The sequence below is a fragment of the Bos javanicus genome, chromosome 29, assembly GCF_032452875.1.
Source record: "Bos javanicus breed banteng chromosome 29, ARS-OSU_banteng_1.0, whole genome shotgun sequence".
NCBI classification, from domain to species: domain Eukaryota; kingdom Metazoa; phylum Chordata; class Mammalia; order Artiodactyla; family Bovidae; genus Bos; species Bos javanicus.
The window spans coordinates 44,001,486-44,021,117 of record NC_083896.1 but is presented as its reverse complement, the minus strand read 5'-3'; the positions used below and the strand labels follow the sequence as shown (position 1 = coordinate 44,021,117).

General features: G+C 47.5%; 1 long non-coding RNA gene across 2 annotated transcripts in view; it reads right to left on the bottom strand.

Annotated features, from left to right (window-relative positions):
- Positions 1–19,632, bottom strand: part of LOC133241439 (uncharacterized) — a 27,675-nt gene extending 8,043 nt beyond the window's left edge. For both annotated transcript variants that reach the window (XR_009734590.1, XR_009734591.1), the window contains exon 1: positions 1–19,632. This exon is cut by the window's left edge. This is a non-coding gene — a long non-coding RNA (uncharacterized LOC133241439).

Here is a 19,632-nt window from a genome sequence, read left to right as displayed (position 1 = left end):
TAGGCTCAGCAGAAACCAGCAGAAAAACATGTAAGTGCTGTGATGGGGGTGGTCATGAGGGTGGCTGCTGGGGGCTCTCTCGAAGCAGGTTAGGACGCCCAGACACACAGGAAGAAAATGGCTAGTCATACAAATGTGCGAGGGTAACCATTACAGAGTCATGAAAATATTAATTACAGACAGATTAAGATCAGTCTAATGGACCACAGCTTTCTACATCCTATGGACCCAAATCAAAATAATGGGAGTAAACAGGAGGACATGCCTTATCCTCGCACAGGGAGACAACAGCATGAAGACATCATACGGAAGGAAAAGTAAACAGGCAAGAACCCCCAGGAAAATCTGGGAGTGAAATAATAAGGCGGGCCTATCTTCACCGTATAATGAGGCACAGAACTACAGTATTGAAAACTGGAACTGGAACATGGACAGATAAATGGTGAACAGGTACATAAACCAGTAAGTCATGGAGGGATGATAGGCTGATTATCAGTCACTCATTATGACAAGATTAAGTTCAGATGGAGCTAAGATTCAAATAAAAATAAAATCTTAGAAGAACTGGGTAAAACACAAGGTTTAACAAAAAATAATCTTGAGCTGGATTAGTCTTTCTGAAAGAAAGAAAGTGAAGCCGCTCAGTTGTGTCCACCTCTTTGCGATCCCATGGACTGTAGCCTACCAGGATCCTCCATCCTTGGGATTTTTCAGGCAAGAGTACTGGAGTGGGGTGCCATTTCCTCTCATAAAATCCAGAAGTCATAAAAGAAAACACTCATAAAAAAGCTTAAATATATTTAAAACTCTTGAACACCAAAAAATCTAGAAGCATAAAATTTAAAGGTAAATGACAAACAAATCACAAAGGGTTATTAACTAATATGTTAAGAGCTCTTCTTTACCAGCTGAGCCACAAGGGGAGCCCTAAGAGCTCTTAAAATTCCCTAAGTACACACCCCAATAGAAATGCAAATCAAAACTGCAATGAAATAACTGTTTTTACTTTTCACATAGACAAATAACCAAGTTCAAGAACAGTGTCAGTAAAGGTGTAGGAAATGGTCAACCAGAACAGCCTTCCTGGAGTGTAAGCTGATGGCTCCCTCATGTTTGGAAAGGAAGAACTACGGGCCAGAATTTCCCTCAAAAGAAGCGTACGACACAGATATAGCTGCCATGTACATAGAAACACATAGAAACTGACACTTAGCGTAGATTTACATACAGTAAAAGTTGCTGGAAACCACCTTCGTTGTTCCTCAAAAGGGGAACGGGCAATTCAAACATGGACCTGCACGCAGACACTGAAGTGCCCAAGGCGGACAAGAGCACAGGTGCGCAGTGAGCTCGTGCACCGCTATCCGACCCACGCGGAGTAACACAGGGCCTGTGGTTTATCAGGGCCTCACAGCAAAGTGCATACAAGAGCTCTCCAGAAAACTCCAGCAACTACCTGGCCACAATAGCAGTCTCTACGGGACGGGAGGCCGGGGTTAGAGGAAAACACATCACAGTAACTCTCATGGGTTTGGATTTTAACATGTGCAGGTTTTACTTTGAACATTTTTTTACACCTTTAAGTTGAATTAGAGGAGTCTTTGCCCTTAGGGTCAGCTCAGGGCAGAGGCAGAGCCTGGATCTGACACCCAGACGGCGGGTCACACAGTTGTCACATCGAAAGAAGAGTAAGGGGGACATTGCAGCAATCACCCCAGAAGCTGCGAGGAGAGAACAAGGCTGGGGGACAGATCCCGAACTCCTCGTGACCCTACGAGGAGAGTGAGAGACAGAGGGATTCACACCTGTGTTCCCGCCATCGAGTGGCCTCTCAGAGGAGAGCGAGCATGCACCTAAACCAGAAAGCAGCCAAGGCAGCGCTGAGAAGACAGGGAGCAGACTGTGCCTCACCTGAACACTCCTCTTTCCCGAGGAGAGAAATGCCTACAGATAGCAGCCAGTCAGGTTTCAACAGACCAAACGCATAAGGTAATTTTGCAAATGTCACAACTGCTTTTCTAGAAGTTTGTTTTTCAACCTTAGGGGAAGAACAGTGGAAAAGACTGAGGTTTGTTAGGCCTGTCCTTGTTTTGTGCTAAAAAGTCGGATACCATCTTCAGTTAAAATCTGGTATGAACAAGCAGTTTCAACTGAACTCCACAGCACATTAGGAGAAGACCAGCATTATTCTACTTGGGCAGCAGAAACTCTCAACCCACCGCACAAGACTGTGAGCCCCAGACCTGGACAGCACCAGGGCAGGCGAGCTGGGCGCAGGGCATTTGGAGCAGGTGTGCCTGGAACTCACGCTTCCTGCAGCATCATGACCCGAGGGCTGGCACAGCACATGCACAGAAAGGTATTTGTAAGACGCTCACTGCAGCACTGTTTGTAGGCCAGAAAACCCTGGAAACCACCTTAAAAACTCATCAACAGGAAAATGGTTAAGATGACTATACCAACATGTGCAAGATTAAGTAAATATTATAGAATCATGAAAATAATAAAGATGTTGCAGAACAGTCACACCGCATGTTTGCGATTGAGCAGATAATAATAGGATAAAACTGTTGTATGTCCAAGGAGGGGAAATCTCTGAAGGACAATAAATGAAGTTTCTATTAGTAACTATTCTTGGGAGAAGAACTACAGAGAAACATCTTCTATGTTTTTTTACACAGTGTTTAAAATTTAAATGCAAAACCAGTGATTTATAAAGGGATTAATATAAATTCTGCCACAAACATACACTCCACAGTCCCATCCATTATACAGTACACAGTATAGTGACATTAGCCACGAACTTACCTAAATCTTCCAGGTTTTGGTCCCTTCGAGAGTTGCTGCAATGCAGACAAGTGGAGAACAAAGCCACAGGGTGACGTGGATGGAGAGTGTTTGGCTGGGTACTCTCATCAGCAGCCTCATGACATGAATAATTTACAAAATTATACCTCAAGAAGATTACCAATGATGATATGCCTTGGATCTGGCACCTCCATCAGCTTCAAGCCCACAAATGTAAACCCACAGATGACAGGAGTCCACTGTACCCATTAGAGTCTCAGTGGGTCACTGTGAACACGACAGATCAAAGACAGCATCTGGCAGGAATTTCAGAGCTTGCTCTTCAGACTGTCTAAGAGGACATGGACATACACACTACACTCTGGCAAGCACATTTGTACGCCCACTCTGGAGAACAGGGCAGAATTGAGTGTACAACGTCTGACATTTTGGTACCGACTCTGAGAAACATTCATGTGTATGCACACAGGGTGTGTCTGACAATGATCACACAGCATCCAAAAGGACTGGAAAGAGTGTAAATATCCATCAGCAGCAGAAGCTCTAAATAACCCACGGAACGTCCAAGTGAAGGACTAGTGCCCAGCAGCTTAATACAAGGCTGGCAGTTCAACACGTACTCATGGGAATCTCCCTACTGCCAAGTGAAAAAAGCAAGTCAGTAATGATATATGCTATAAAACAGTATTTTACCACTTACATAGATTTTTTAATATTAGATGTGGATAAAAGTGTACAGAATAACGTCTAGCAGGAAACAGCACTCAAGGTGGTAGGGGCTGGGGTCAGGGGGTGGTGTTTGGTAGTGACAACCTAGTCAAACTTTAATTCTGTATAAGAGAGCATCCACCTACCACTTATCCAATGACACTGACCAGAATAAAAAACAATGGGAAAAATGGAATCATTAACTATGTCCATATAGTCACATGAGAGGCTCCAAAACAACTACACACTAAGGTAAAGGATGAATGGTAACATCATTAAATGAGAAAATTCCAGAAACTTATATACTTTTTCTATAAAGTTAAAAACTACTAAAATGAAAATTATAGTTCATTTAGGTAAGTTTTTTCTTTTTTCCAAAGTTAGATGAGAAAAGAATAAGTAAAAGAAAAACTTAGTATTCAGGATCATAACCACTTTGGCTTAGAGGGAGGCAGGAAGGGGAACGAGCAGAACCACACAGGTGGCCAAAGTCAGTGTCTACAAGTCCTAGTTATATACTAGAAGATTCAGAAATGTTTGCCACAGCATTAAAACATCACGGAACCAAAAAAAAGACAGCCATGTTTTATGTCTCGAACCAAAGATTAGCCCAGTTCTGTCTGCTCAAGTTCCAACAAAGAGAAGGAATAGTCTTGTCTTAAGGAGTATCATATCTTCCACTTACTAGATTTTATAATGAACACTAAGTCATTACAATCCAAAGCATTTGATTAGAAACAACAAAAACTAGAGACTAAAAATTTGAGAAGCAGATTCAGGCAGATAATGACAAGAAGCTAATACTGACAGACCTGGAACAAAAGAGTGATGACAGTATTTACTTGAAGTCTGATAATTCAACTCTGATAATTCAACTTTATCAGTGTAATTAGTTTAGAGACATCAAGTAGGCTGGATACATAACTCCTTAAATGGAGGAGAGCATTTACTGTAAGGTGGGAGTACACACATGTTTAGCTGCTAAAGAAAAAGTAATCAGAAGCAAACCCAACAGTTTTAATTCATTGTTATTATTAGTCTTGTTACATCAATCTTTAAAATGTCTTTGTATAATACTTTCTAAGCACAACAATAAAAGGAAAAAATGAGAGTAAGTTTGATAATCACTGGCAAAAGCTTCCCTTCCCAACTATACAAGGAATTCATGATCTTTATAAAAATCAATATAGAAATTTTAAATGGTAAATGGTCAAAGAAAAAATACAAATGGTAAATCAAGTGGTAAAATAGACTAAAAAGTTATTACATAAATACAGGCTGACCATGTAAGTAGTTTTAAAATAAAGTAACAATAAATACTTTATAACATTCAACATGGCAACAGTTTCTTGGACATGACACCAAAAGCAGGGGAAACAAAAGTAAAAACAGATAAATTGAATTACATCAAAATTAGAACCTTCTGTGCATCAATAGACACAATCAACAGTGAAAAGGCAACCTATGGAATGGAAAAACATGTTTGAAACCATGTATCTGATAAGAGGTCAATATTCAGAATATGTAAATAACTCCCATAAATCAACAACAAAAAATAAACCATTTTTTCAATGGGCAAAGGTGAAAGGACATTTCTCCAAAGATACAGAATTGGGCAGACAGCATACGAAAAGATGCAACACCACTACTAGGGAAGTGTAAATCAGATCACAATGAAATATCTCTTCACACCCGTTAAGATGGCTACACTAAAAACAAGTGTTGCTGAGGATATGAGACCTTGTAAATTGTCCACAGGAGTATAAAATGGTGCAGCTGCTACAGAAGATAGCATGAAAGTTCGCCCCAAATTTAAAATAGCAATATCCTATGAGGCAACAATACCCCTTCTGAGTACTGTTCTCTATATCCAAAAGAATCGAAAGCAGTGTCTCAAGAAGGCATTGTACACCCATGTTCATAACAGGATCATTCACAACTTACAAGTAGAAGCAACCCAATGTTCAAGGATGAGCTGGTCAATAGCTATGTCCAATATAAACAAGTTGTGATGTATACGTACAATGGAATCTTCTTCTAAAAAGGAAAAAAACCTTGACTCATGGTACAATATGCATGAACCTAGGGGACATTATGCTACATAAAATAAGCCAGTCACAAAACACAAATATCACATGATTCCACTTAATACGAGGTACCCAGAGTTCTCAAACTCATAGAAACAGAGAAGCAGAATGGTGGTTGCCCAGGGTTAGGGAGAAGAGGATGAGTTTAATGGGTACAGAGTTTCAATTTTACTAAATGAGAAAGTTCTGGAGATTATCTGAACGCTACTGAACTGTACAGTAGAATGGTTAAGATGGTGAAATTCATGTTACGCATATTTTACCACTCGTTTTTTAGAAAGTAGCAATAAATAAAACAGAAAAACCTGATGCTAGCAATTATGAAGGGAAATGGATATTCTCACAAGAGGAAGTGTAAGGTATCTGGAGAGTATCTGAGAGTCTGTGACAAAAGCTAGAAAACCATGCATGCTCAGTGCCCAGGCTGTGCCACCCTAGAAAACAGATATGGATATACATATATTTCTACCAATACATATTTACATATTTTCACAAAACTTAAGAGATGCTCATACTAGCACAACTGAAAACAGTTAAAACGCTGTTTACAACTTAAGAAACCGGCTCAATGTCTTATAGCATACGCACAACAGGATAAAGTACTGCAACTGTTCATTATGGTATTTTCTTGAGGTCATGAACCCCTTCAGCAAGCTTATGCTTTCCGTGGAAAAACAGTTTCAGAGCACTCACAGGCTTCTAGAAGAGTCCTCCATGGGACTTCTGTGGGAGAATTATTAATATTCCTGAGAAAAAGCACTTCCAACACATTTATTTGTGGACTCTGCTGATACAGGGAAATCTGCATGGAAACAAACTTAAGGTGGAAAACCAGAACAGCCCAGAACACGCACACGGATTACACGACATGAAAGGCCCAGAGAAGGCGGGGAACTAGTGGGAACCAGAAGGAAGAGGCTGGACCTAGGCTGGCCACAAAGGAGGCGAAGGAATCACCATCACCACTCAGTGGGGATCGGCCACGTGCCAAATACAGACATCCATTCTCCCACCTCACACTGGAGGAAAACCAGCCCCGAGAGGCTCAGAAACTGCTCCCAGTCAGGAGTAGATCCGCACGTCTGTCTGCACCAGAACCGCCCCACCCAGGGGTGCCAGGTGGGCTCAGTTAACACAATAGCCACCTGCCCCCACGTCTTCAGCGAACTGTCCAGTTGTGACAAGTCTCCCAGCTGACAGCACTCTCTGCCACTCCATCATCCAGCCACAGGGAAGGAGCAAGCCCGGGGGCTCTGGGCGGGCACCAGGCCTCCTCTTGTATACACACACACACACCCCCAGCCCCGACTGCTAATAAAACCCAGTTGGATTGAACGTTTAAATGTAAAAAAATGAAACCATACAATTGTCACAAAATAAGAGATTGATACATACTTTGGGGTTGGGAGAGATCTAGACATAACACAAGTACAGAAACCACATGAAGAATGACGGACTCAGAAACACTAACTTTTGTATGACTGAAAAATGAAAAGGCAATCTACAAACTGGGAAAATATTTGCATCAAACAGAATGAAGCATTATTAATACATAAGTGCTTTTACAAAATAGAAAAATGAGCCATTTCGAAGTACGAAGTCACACATGGACGCACATACAACACTGCAGATGTCGAAACACATGGATTTCAGCGTCACTAGCAGGGCTCACACACAAAAAACGCTGCTGGATCCAAAACGGAAGCAAAGGTTTTTAGTGTGAAACTACCTCGTTCGAGAAAAAGCGGGGCCAACAAGGTTTACCTTAAGATTGAGGATGCTATTTACAAAACCCCTCCCAGGAGGGCAACTTAGCAACATGAACTCAGACGTAAGAAGTCTGACAAAGGCAATTCATGTGCTGAAATACATTCATGTACCCCAAAGAAATACTATCAGGTATGATAAAGTTTGAGCTAGAAGGAGGGTTATCACAGCATTACTTACTAAAAAAAAGTGGAAAATAACTTACATGTTGTCTAAATGAAGATATTTTAAATTGATAAAGTCACACAATGCACATTATGTCACCACAAAGATGCCTAAGTGAAAAGAGTTGCACAACAGAATCTACAGTATAATTCCAATTTTGTGTAAAAAGGTATAAATATCCTATGCATAGGAAAAAAAACCAAACCTCTAGAAGCAAAGAGGCCAATAACAATTGTCAATAAGATTACTGAGGAGTTTGTTTTTATCAATTTTCTTATTTGTAAACTTTACAATAAACCCTTTTACAACATGAGAACTAACAGTTACTTAAAAGAAAGGGATGTTGGTCCAACGCTGAGGGGCCCTGGAAGGTGGAGCCTTCAGCAGAAGGCATCCTACTTGGGAGACCAAGGGTAGAAGCAGCTGCCTTCACCCAAAGGTCAAGGCCACCCTCCCCAAATACAGCTTTCTTATTTCTGGTTATTTTTCTATCTTCCTCTTGTCATTTCCAGACTGCATCTGTATATTTTTGCACGTTAACCATTTAAAATTTACCACAAATATCCAAAGCCTGTCTTGCCGTTTCATTTAATATCAGCACTGCACAATAGCAAGTACTGCTCAAGGCCAGAGGTTAACATTTCCTCCAGAAACTTAAGTACACAAGAGGTTAGCCCTGACATAAGAGGTTCAAGGAGTCCCTTCATGGCCACAACCAGTAAGACAAACCAGGGGCAGCCAAGAGAGTGAAGTGGGGGTGAGGAACCCCTTCTGTAACACAGGCCATTTCCACAGTTCTCAGGGTGTCCAGTCTGGGCCCACAAAGGAGCCTAAACCAACACTTCCTCTCCGGCTATTTCTTTTTGAAAGAACTTCCAAATTCACCTCTTGTTATTTTTATACCCCATTACATTTAGCTGCACCAGGTCTCCATTGTCTACTAAATGCTACAAGCCCATTCACTGAATTTCATTGTACCATCCACTGCCTCTCAGAGTTCAGAGGGAAGGCTGAATTCAGATCTGTGTACGAAGACAAAAACTGATCAGCAGTGATCACCAACACCATCAATACCTTTGACCTATCCCACCTGACCTGTGAACAGAGGATAAAGAACAGGCAGGGCCCTGGGACAAGGCAGATGCCAGGAGGGCATGGGCACAGCCTCTAGCTGCCTGCTCTGCTCCTGTACCATCAGGCCCACCTCACAGTCCCTTTTCAAAGACGAACATTTACACCCCTGCGGAGAAACCCTTCATCAGCCCACCGGTCGCTAGGTAACAGTACCCAGAGGCACTCATAGCAGCTACCCTTGAGTTTGATAACCACTGTATAAAAACAAAAGGAAAAATAAGTTCTGAAAAAAAGGAAAAGCAGGCAGAAGAGAGCTGAGCAAAAACAAGAAGGGCAAGGTAGGAAAGGAAGCCTCGATTGTTCTGGGGAAATTAGAGAACAAGGTGCCAAGCAGGGAAAGATCCTGGAACCTGGACAGCTGTGAGCCTCGGACAGGCGGGAACCTAATTCCAGTTTCTGCAGGGGCCACACCCAGCTGCTCTCCCAGCCCCTCACTGTGGTCAGAGCACAACCTGTCCCTGTCCCCTTTCCACTCCCTTGGACATAAAAGCCTTCTCAGTAGAGGCGGGTGGTGGTTTCTATTCCAAGTTCATCTCGCGCAAAGCAAAACCTTAGGGCCCCAATGAACACACAACAGCATCACTGCTGGGCTCTCCCCGCCCAGGACACAGGGTCAGCTTAGACACAACACACACCCTGGATTCCAAATTGCTTAGCACAGCACTTACGCAACTCTTTAGTAAAATGAGAAGTATGTGCTTAAACCCAAATCCTAGACACATTCCAGCCTCCCAAAGACCACAACTACGTCAAACATATATTACATGTTCTTTCCATTTGTTAGGCTGCTTACAGTCATCGAGAGAGATCCCCTTTTTGACAATATCATTTGGAAATAGAATTGGGTAAAATTCCAAGAAGTTAGGAAATAGTCCCCCCACCCTGACAATGACCTTCGTTGGCTTGTGCTTTGTCATCACATTTTGCACAACCATCACACACTCCCAGTCAGCAGAGTCCATCCCCAACTGCCACTGGGGATGCAGGCCATTCAGGACCTACCCGTTCTGTTGAGGTTACCACACCGAGCTCAACGAGCTCAGTCTGGAGTTATATTAGTGAATCCAAGCCTAAATCTACAGTATGAAGGTACATTTCACTTCATGATACACAGGCAAGATCAGGGTTGAAAAAATATAGCAATACAAGCAATTCTAATGAGTCCAGAACGCAAACCTTTATTCGTGCTGCAAAGGGGAAGAAAGTGTTAGTAGTCACATACATGATGCAACAAGGACTGGTTCTTACCATACAGAGCAACGTACAAGAACCCTTTCCACCTGTTTTTACAGTTTCAGTTTCACAACAGAAACATATTTACCGGAATGTTTTTACCGGAACATATTTCCCCATAGACGCATGACTAATACTCTAAATTCATGACAGTAACTGTATCACATGCCCAAGTTACAGGTTAAGATCGGATCAACATACTTGTAAACATTCAAGAGAGAACCCAGAAAAATTCCGTGTCGTAAGTATTGAGGGTTTAAAATTCTCAAAACGAAATTCAATGGGAAAATGGACAGGATAGTCACTGGTATTCTCACAAAACTGATACTTCCCTAAATGTTTACAAACACCATAATCCAGGAAAGAAACTCCCCGCCCCCAGTTTTGCTCTTATTTCCCTACCTGATTTTGGTTAAGTTTCCCCTCTAGTACCACCTTCACTAAGACAAACATTCAAACTGAAGATGGAGTAAACTATTAACTGGAACCTTAGCAAGGGTACATAGATTGTTTGCTACCAAATATTACAGTAATTAGAGTGATCATCGTCGATTTAAGTTCTCCTTGTTACAATGAGGATGAAAAGCAAGCACTTTGGCTATTACTAATTACTCATCACAAAGAAAAGATAAGATGTTTATAAGGCAGGAAGTAACATATAAAACTCCTTTAAAAACCATTGTGTTTTCACTTTGCTCAAACTTTCAACTGCAAAATATCAAGTGAACAAAAATGTTACAAACCCAGAAGAGGGCATCTAAGCCTGTACCAAAATCTCAAAATACTTTAAAAGCCCACAATTAGGGTACTGAAAGTCTTTTCTGAAACTAGTCCCTGAACATTGCACACCTTCAGATAAACCACTTAAGAAGCTTGCAAAGGAGTGAAAGATGTTAATCTGCTGATGCAAGTCCCTAACAATCTTTCAAGAGACTGATATCCAGGTTTCAGTTAACTTTTCAGTCTTCCCCTTCTTGTAGCAAAGCAAAACAATTTTGCTTTTTTCCTTCCCCACACTTAGCAGTTTTAAGCATTGTAGAAACTTTTCAAGTAACAATTTAACATTAACAATGTACTATTAACTAGCATTTTCTTTGCCTTTGAGCTCTATTCCCCAGAGCTCTGCCTACTGATCTTTTCTCCAGAGAATTCCCTTCAACCCACTTTCCCTACCCTCCCACCCTCCGCAAGCCACACCTAATCACAGCCTTCTCTTCAGCTCACCCTCCCCAGCCCAGGCTGTTTCCCACCCAAACCCTCACCTCAGGGCCCTCCCATTTGTACACGAAGATTCCTCTGAAATCTAATCAAGTAAGATAAATTAAGCATATAGAGCAAGATGAACAGAAGATTACTCTTGGTACCCCAACTATTCCCTTCTGGTAGCAGAAGTGACCAAACGAAACCTGCCATTTTTATCACCATCTGGACATGACCATATCGCGCCCTCCCACCTAGCACAGCACAATGACACCCCACCCCCACTTCGCCAGTTGGCTTCATTTAAGTCAGTTGGCTTCATTTAAGTATTTGCCTAATGCATTTCAGTCTGGAACGCTTTCCCAACACACACATTATATATCACACTAAGAATTCCTCTGACAAAAGCACAGGCAGGCAGGTGGGTAGATGAGGGTCACTGGGATCCATGTGCAAGCTCCATCTACAAGGCATCATCTGTGTTGTGGCATCAGCGTTAAAATGTTCTACAGCTTAAGAGTCTTCTGGAAACAAGGTTCGTAGCACACTAGTATGACAGGAGACAATTTAGAAGATGGCAGCATCTGAAACCTCCAACCCAGGAGACGTGCTTGCTGACATTCACGTGCCCAGAGATCGTTGCTCCCGGATCAAATACTCAAAGCAACACATCTGCTGACGGCCCGGCTCCATCTGCTTTGGCCTTTTAAAGACTGCCCCTCATAAGCTCATGAAAACCTTAAAGGATGGCCTCCTGAATACAGGGCTTCCTGAGCAAGGCCTGGAAACATGCCACTGGAGAACTTCCTCCTCCTAAGCCTCTGGAAATTCACTCTGCAGACAGCAATTTAGGCGGGCTCTTTCCTCCAGGGTCTCCCCTCCTGCACCGCTACGACTCACACTGGCCAGGGGCTCCATTTCTCCTGGTGCCATCAGATCGCCATGATGAACACTACAGTAACAAACCACCGTCTATGAGGCATTTTCGTAGCTTTTAGATGGTACCGTCGTTGCGGGCCCACCCAAGGGTGCACATTCAATCCCCACCCTTTCCACTGGCAAGCAACACCACCCCGCCCACCCAGAGTCTCAGCAGGGGATGCCTCTCCTCTTGACGGTTACCAAGATACCCACTCCAATGGCAACAACTTTCCCGTCTTACCAGATTACCAGAAGCAATGTTTTAAGTGAATGGGTAACCTCGAGAGAGTGAAGGGGAGGAGGGGGAGTGGGGGGTGGGCAGAGTGAGCTCGCAGAAGAGGTTAGCGCAGAACCTAGAGGAAAAGTCCAAAGGGGAGCACTGCCACCTGGAAAATAAAGTGAGGGTCAATTTTGTCTGCCTACAGCTCCCGCCTGCCAGACATAATAGTAACCGCTTGGACCGGCACCTTACCTCCTCACTCACTCCCTAGACCACCCTCACACCCAGACCTGGGTTTCACCAGGCTGGGCCTGGCTGGACCCTGTCCCGGGCCGAGCCAGACTTACATACCGCCCTGGGCCAGAGCTGTCAGCCCCGCGAAGCTAAGGGCAGCTTCCACCACATGAGGCCTCATCCCCAGGCAGGCTCACAACCCTTTGTCTGGAAAAAAAGGGGGCTGCTGGTATTGACAAGTTCAAGTCCTGCCCTCCCTGCCCACCTGCCACCCTGCACCCCACTGCCTGCCTTCCAGCTCCTTTTCAAAGCATCGACTGACCAACTCCGCCTCCAGCAAGGGAGGCAAGACCCTCAACCTCCTCCACCTCTCCGTCTCTGTCTTCCTCCTCCTACACAAACCAGGGCACCGGGGGCCGCTCAGCCTACGCAGGAGCGGCGCCCACCCGAAGGTCAAGTTCCCCTTCTCCAGCAGACAGCTGCGACAGCCAGGCCTGGGGTGTCGTCTTCCCCCTGGACTACTAAGAGCCCTTTCAACACAGCTCTCCCCAGCACAATTTCCCCAAGATCTAGTCCGCCCGTTAACCCTCCTTCTCTTGGCACCCCAAATCCCCCAGGCTCATCTAACTCTGCCATCTCTCTCATCGGTCTCCTAAGACCCTAAACTGGTCTACTCCGCCCTCCACAACTAAGCCCAGGCCCTCGGCCCTCCCTGTCGCTAACTCCTGCTGGACAGGCCACAACTTTTGCTTTTATAGTCCTGGGCCGCGTCACTGGGGCACTGCTCAACGGGACGATTCCTCCACTGCCACTAGAAAAAAAGTCCCTCCCCGACCCTGGCCAAGTAGAGGACTCGGGGCGGCTCCCAGTTTCCCGAGTGTGCAGGTCTCGAATTCCCCGATTATCCCCACTCCTCTAAGCAAGTGCTTCCTGAGATCGACGACAGATCTCAAGGTCACCTTGGGGGGGAGGCGGATTCCAACGGGGACGAGGAATCCCCTTCTCAGCCTGTGATGGAGCCGAGGGTTGGCAGGCTTCCTGTTCCTTGAGGGGAGGTGTGAGTGGGGAGTGGATGAGGCGGGTTGGGGCTGCTCTCTGGAAGCGAAGGGAACTGCTGGGGGTCGCCTCAGGTCACCCCTGCCCAGCAGAAGTCCGAAAGAAGCGCCGGCAGAGCGTCTGGAAAATTCCAGGCGGCGGCCGCGGAGGGATCTCTGCAGAGGGCGCATCACTCCCTGGCGGCGGGGGTGGGGGTGGAGCGGCAGCGCGTGACTCCTCGGGCGTCGGCTGGGCCTCGTGAGCGCCGGTGACGTCAGCGCTGAGGCCTGCGGGTGGGAGCGGGGCGGGGGAGGGGAAGCCCGCGGCCCGACGGGCTGGAGCCAGGGCTCCGCCTGCGGGGGTCGTGGATTGTGAGCACGTCTGCACCGGGGCGGCTCTTAGAGAACCGCACCCACAGCTGTGCTCAGTGTCTCTGGCTAAGAAACATCGCTGTGATTTTTAAAACGTTGATTAAAAAGTTAAGCCCCCCTGTTGCTGCTTGGTAGCTTGAGGGACGTGTGTCATCGCTTGTTATTCTGTTACCAGGGGCCTGGAGGCTTGAAGTATTTCATCAGAAAAGTTGTGCCTGTTGGGTTAGAGTACTTTATGATTATTCATTCTCTATTAACTGGGAAAAGGTAGTTGTGAGGTAATGAAAAGCAAGAGCTTGTTTGTGCAGAAAACAAAACGTGTAATTGTATGGCAACAAGACTAAAAGGATATAGATAACCCTCTTTCCTTTGGGGTTGGGAGGTGAGGGAAAACATTTGGGGTGCGAAGGGAACTAGTTTGTCCAAGCTACTTGACAACCTGTGATGGGCCTCAGGGAGTCTGCCTGATGATTGTGGGGGGCACCTCCCGGTGACTGCCTACAGGGAGCAGGCCCTCAATGTGGCTCTTCCAAAGTGGAAGCAAAAGCAACCCCGTGAGCGCCTGTCCACTTCACCGAGGCCTGGCAGCGCCTGCGGGACTGGTGAGAATTTGGAAAGGGTCGCTGGCACCTCCCTTGCCCATGTAGGGACCAGAGTAAGGGGAGTCGCAGCCCCAGACCCCCACGGGGCGTCCTCTCAGCCCTGCCGCATGGGATGGAAGGACAGTGGTCAGGAGTAAGGAGAACTGAGAAGGGCCTCTTGGACCAACTCCAGCCAGGAAGTCTTCTCCCAGGATAAACACCCACACCCTAAACAAACCCACCTGTGACAACAGGCTCCCTTGGCAACAAGGGGAAAACTGGGGAAGGAGGTTTTTCCCCTCAGCCTCTGCAAGATGGCATCTGCAGCTGCTAGGTGGGGGCTGGGGCCAGCTGCTGCACCCTTCCTGGTTCTCGGAAAACTGCTGTTGCTCATGTGACCGTCGACCCAGAAGGTTGAGTATGTGGCAAGCCCAGGCTTGTTCACAGGGCAGCTCAGCTGCTCTCTCCAGCCAGGGAAAGATTATGGAAGCTCACTTTTCCCCAAGGTCTGGCTCATCTGTCTTGTCCTGATATTTCCGTAGGTGGGTTGGGGAGACTAGACCTGAAAGAACAGTGTGGAAAAAGGGAATTGCATGTCAGAATGTTCTAGAAAGGCTGAGAGGTGTGTGTAATACCAAGCAAGTACCTTCTCTGCTGAGTCACAGTACCAGGCTGTGGGCTCAGCTCTATATTTATCTACAAGGTGCCTGAGAGGATGTAGTCACTGCTGTGTGTCTGCTTGATGTCTCAGCTTGCTGCTTTCTGTGTGTTAGTCTCTCGGTCGTGTCCGACTCTTTGTGACCCCATGGACTGTAGCCCGCCAGGCTTCTCTGTCCATGGAATTCTCCAGGCGAGAATACTGGAGTGGGTTGCCATGCCCTTCTCCAGATGCTGCTCTCTACCTGGTCTAATAACCTTTCTCATTCACACATACTCCCAAATTCCAGGACCACACTACCTTAGGTTTTCTTTTTCAGGAGAGCAGGAGTATGTGGAAGTAGGCACACAGAAAGCATTAGGATCCTACAGATCTGATGACTCCAGCACAAAAGGAATGAACCATCTCCTCTGTGCCCTTATGTCTGGAGGAGCCCAGCTCCATTTCAAGGACAAAATGACAGGGTTGCAGTGGGTCCTGGTTTGTTTCTCCTGGCCATGGACTTTTCCACAGCTAGTTTTCTTTGGAAACGGGATGTGGGACGTGTTTGAGCTCAGATGAGGGTAGAAAGCCACACAGGGACCACTTTGTGCTGCCTTAAGGGGCCAAGGCAGTGCTCACAGTACGGTGGACAAATGTGGGACCTGGGTTCTGCCTCTTTCTCTGCAAATAAGGCTAAAAATACTTCCATCCTGACAGAGGAGGAGGGGCAAGGCGGCCAGTGTGTCAGCAGATTTCTGTAGATCAAAACAAGCTGTTCCAGGAAACAGGCGTAAACAAGATGACCTTGGATCCCTGGGTGGGGCTGGGTAGTGATGGGTCTGCCACACCCGGGTGGGTGGCTGAAGCCTGCTGCTTCTGGCCAGCCAGCTTTGGAGCTCATGGTTGGAGGGGAAAGGAGGTTAGGAAGGACCCCTTGGGCAACCGGTGTTGCCCAGGATTTCAGGGTCAAAGTCCAGGTTCCAAGTCTTTTCTCACAGCCAGGGTTTCCTCCCCGACTTGTTCCGCAGCCTGCTCAGCTGGATTGTTAACTAGCATACACACCAGCCGGAGAAGGACCCAGCAAAGAGAGGATGAGGGGTGAGGGACATCCCTGGTGGTCCAGTGGTTAGAATTCCTCACTTCCACTGCAGGGGGAACGAGTGCCATCTCTGGTTAGGGAACCAGGATCCCATAAGGGGTGAAGTGTGGCCAAAAATGGAGAAGGAGAGGGGTGAGAAAGGGGTGGTACTTCAGGTTCAAATGGGGACAGGATGACAGTATTGCTGCAGCCATTAGAGAAGGTGCCAGAACCCTGCCCCCCACCACCCCCAGGTCCAATTCCAGAGCCATGGCCTCCTGGGTCACCTTGGGCTCACCACTCACAGGAGACCGGTGGCGGGGGCCTTTTCCCTCTGAGCCCTGAGGCCCCTGGTCCCAGGGCCTGAGTGAGGAACTGCACAGTCACTGCGTACTGGCCCAGAGCCCTTCCTGCCCTGGCCCGCCTCACTGCAGCCCAGCAGGAACCACAACCGGGAACTCCTGCCCAGCCCGCCCTGGCCTCTCCTGCCCTGGCAGGAAGCGGGCCTCAGCCTGGGCTTCAGCCTGCTCCCCGCACCCCCTTGCAGCATGACCCTGGCAGGCCCTCACACGCTCACAGCGCGCCTTCCTGTTCTTACTTCATAATTCTGATGAATACTGTCCTGCCTAAAAGCACTTCACCCAGTGGTCGCCTGGCCCAGTCCACACTCAGCTCCTCCTGGCTTCTGCCGGGGTCACCTTCTCATTGAGTCCCCCCCTCCCTACCCCTTCCCTGTGGCTCAGATGGTAAAGAATCTGCCTGCAATGCAGAAGACCTGAATTCTATCCCTGGGTGGGGAAGATCCCCTGGAGAAGAGAATGGTAACCCACTCTAGTATTCTTGTCTGGAGAATCCCATGGACAGAGGTACAGTCTATGGGGTAGCAAAGAGTTGGACATGATTGAGCCACTAACACCTTCATCCTACCCTACTCCACCCCCACTGGGACTTGAGCTCCTCAAGGGAGGGGTTTCTCTCTGTTTTGTCCTCCACTGGGCCCGGCAGTCTCTGAAAATGGCTCTGGCATGGAACAGACCTCCAGGCACGTGTTGACCACACAATTTACGTTGGTTTGGTTTTGTTATTTTGTCACTCAGCATGCAGGATCTTATTTCCCTGACCAGGGATTGAACCTGTATCCCCTGCAGTGAAAGCACAGAGTCTTAACCACTGGACTGACAGGGAAGTCCCTAACAATTATGTTTTGTAAAGGTCACTTTGCAAAAGGAGGTTATGGTTGGATGGCATCACTGACTCAACCAACATGAATTTGAGCAAACTCCAGGAGATCGTGAAGGACAGCGAAGCCTGGCAGGCCGCAGACAATGAGGTTGCAAGGAGTGGAACACAACTTAGCAACTGAACAACAAAAAGCTTGCTGTCCACTGTGAGGCTCTCAGTAAATATTTGGGATGTTTCTGGACAGATGGAAGGAAGGAAATGAGTTCCCAGGTCAGCAGCAGGCCCACAAGCTCGATTACAGGTCCAGCTCTGGCGGCCTGTCCAGCCCTGGACTCCCAGGTCTTGAGAGGAGGAGAAAGGAGAGGGTTGCTCCCTGTGGCCCCCGACCAGCAGTTCACATGAAGGGTGGCCCTGGTCACTGCTGAGCAGCTCCAGCTGGGCCTCCGAGGTGGTGCTAGTGGTAACGAACACCCCTGCTAATGCAGGAGACATAAGAGAGGCAGGTTCGATCCCTGGGTCTGGAAGATCCCATGGAGGCATTGGACAGGACTGAAGTGATTCAGCAGGCAAGCTCTTTTTTTTATGGCTCCCCTGGTGGCTCAGCTGGTAAAGAATCTGCCTGCAATGTGGGAGACCTGGTTCAATTCCTGGGTTAGGAAAATCACCTGCAGAAGGGAATGGCTACCCACTCCAGTATTCTGGCCTGGAGAATTCCATGGACAGAGGAGCCTGGCAGACTGTAGTCCATGGGGTCACTAAGAGTTGGACACGACTAAGTGACTTTCACTTTCATTTTTTGGGCGGCTAAGGGAACCAGGGGGCGCGTCTCTCAGCCAGTGCTGGTGGGAGGCATTCCAGGGAGAGGGTGCCAGGGGTGGATACTCCCAGACCCTGGTGTGTAAGACAGAGGAGTAGATGGGCCAGCCCACCTGCAGTTCACACTCATTTTTTGGATCCATGTGTGTAGAAAAGTGGGAGGAAAGCAAGGAGGGGATGCTAAGTTAGGAGAGGGCTTTTCACAGGTGTGACCCACGCCTCCTCTGGGGGTCCCAGGCCACGTAGGTTCTGGGTTCCTGAAGTCCTTTCTTGGCCACTGCCAGGCAGCTCCAACCAGGAGCACCTCCCAGTTCCTAAGGCCAGGCCTCGGGCCTCAGGCCATGCCTCCAGGAAATAACTTTGTCAATGTGTTTCTTGCATCCGGATGTTTGGGACTCCCTGCCACGTAAAGGGCATCAGGCCCTTGGTGCCTCAGCCCTTCTACCCGCCTCCCTGCCATCCCTGAGCCTTGCCCACGCTGGCCTCCTGCCTGGAGCTCTCTCTGCCCTTCTCCTGCCAGCTCCTTTACAGGTTCATGGTCCTTGTGCCCTGAAGCCCTGCCCCTAAGTGCTGACCAGATTCAGTTGTCCTCTCTGCCCCACCCTGAGCGGTTGTGTCCTCACCCCCAAGCCCCCAGCAGAGGGAAGGCCTGTGGAATGAGGGACTTGGTCCCACACGTCTTGCCCCCCTTGACCACTGTTGCCCCACTAGTGGCTTCCAGATCTCCTTGCCAGCCCCCCTGTTGCAGACTGTCAACTACAAATTGGCACGTGCCAAAAGCTTTGCCAAGGACTGAACAACAAGGCCATTTGCCATCTGCTTCTGTGGAGACTGAACCCTGTGCTCTGCAGCTGTTGACCTTCAACCCCTGGAGGGAGTTCCAGGTGGAGTGAGGCACTCTGTACCCTGGTAGGGCAGGTCTGTAGATAATTGGATATTTTCAGGAACTGATTTCATGGTCTCAATCCTGCATCTCCTCATATCTAGAAAAGCACTAAATCCCTTCATGATGACATCAGATGCTTGTGACTAGCAGAAAACCTCTTGTAAAGTAAGTGCTTGATTGCATGGAACTCCCCCTTCACCAAATCTTACATATTGACCTTCTGCCACTGCCTCTCTTTTGGACAAGGAAATGGCAACCCACTCCAGTATTCTTGCCTGGAGAATCCCATGGACAGAGGAGCGGTGCTGACACCTCCCATGTCTGGGTCTGCACAGCCCCCCTCCTCCTCTCCCAGACCCGCCTGCAGCCCCCACTGCCAGAGCTCGCTTAGGCTGCGTCCCTGCGGATGGGACTGTCTTCCGGCCTGAGCCTGTCTCACCCCCTCAGTGACCTCGCTGGAGCACTGGTTGTTCAGACTCTCCTTGACCCTCTGAAGGAGACTTTTCTGTTCCGACTCCCTTTGGCCGCCTGAGTGGCATCAGAGGGAGAGAGAGAGAGAGAGAGAG